This window comes from Octodon degus, unplaced genomic scaffold (assembly GCF_000260255.1).
Source record: "Octodon degus isolate 3935 unplaced genomic scaffold, OctDeg1.0 scaffold00026, whole genome shotgun sequence".
In the NCBI taxonomy this organism is placed as follows: domain Eukaryota; kingdom Metazoa; phylum Chordata; class Mammalia; order Rodentia; family Octodontidae; genus Octodon; species Octodon degus.
In genome coordinates, this window is record NW_004524602.1 from 13,467,760 (window position 1) to 13,468,888 (window position 1,129).

The 1,129-nt window shown below is 41.0% G+C and overlaps 1 protein-coding gene across 10 annotated transcripts in view; it reads right to left on the reverse strand.

Annotated features, from left to right (window-relative positions):
• Tln2 (talin 2) overlaps nt 1-1,129 on the reverse strand; it is a 433,269-nt gene that overhangs the window by 156,814 nt on the left and 275,326 nt on the right. The window lies entirely within an intron of this gene.

The window sequence follows — 1,129 nt, forward strand, 5'->3', positions numbered from 1 at the left end:
TTTTTTTTTTTTTTTTTTGCAGAACCAGGGATTGAACTCAGGCCCTTGCACTTGCCAGGCAAGCACTTATTCTACTGAGCCATCTCCCTGGCCCTAGAACTTTATTCTAAAATCACATGAAATTACGAAAGACCGATACCTTAAAACTTAAGCAAACTCAAAGTGATGGTGCGTCACGTTGACATTGCTATTATGAGGAAAATAATTATTTTATATAACTGAAAAGTAATTTTGGATTATATATCTTTAAGGGCTGTATCTCAAGAGTCACTGAGCCATAGAAGACATATAAGTCTAGTCTATTGGAATCGTATTTTAAAACCAATACCTCCTCTCTGCTCTCTCTCCACAACGCACATAATACAAAATGAGGTTACTCGATTATGTAGAGATAGGATGTCATTGTTAACTAGGATAAAGAAAATGAGTAATCACTGTCACTGTTCCACATCAAAATTTTCAGCACAAGTTAGACGAAAATAAATGTAAAGCAAAAATCCTTCACTAAAACCCCTGGAATCTTCTATCTGCATTGGAAATGTTGACCTGAGCACCTGATGCAGTTTTCTTTTATTCGGAAAACATTTTCTAGCTGGGCTGAGGTAGAAGCCGGGAGCAAAGCCGCCCCGGGGCACCTGCCTCTGCCTCCCTCAGGCAGGCGGGCCAGAAGCACCATTCTCGGCGCGTGGGAGAAATGACGCAGTGGAAGTCCAGCGCAGACCGAGTCTTCAGTATTCTGGGACCTCGCGCACCTCAGGTCAAGTCAGCTAACAGGTGACACCGGAGCCAGGACCGGGATTCCCACTTTCCAAAAATGAAATATTTTTTAACTCTATGTAAAACATAAGAACAAGAAAACCAACCATTCACCAGGCTTCCTCCTGGCCAATCACAAGACTCTACTTCCCGACTCACAACCTGCCTGTCCTGTCCTGAAGTAACCTGCAAACATCATATAAATCACCACTTTGACACTCTTAATTAAAACTTGGAAGGAAATAATCGATAGATCAAAGCAAATTCTTGCAACTGCTTAACACCAATCAATGACAAGTTTATGGGGAACTTTATAACAGATGGGTTGTTCCTAACACCTAAACCCATGGATCAATTTTAATATTAATGAAAG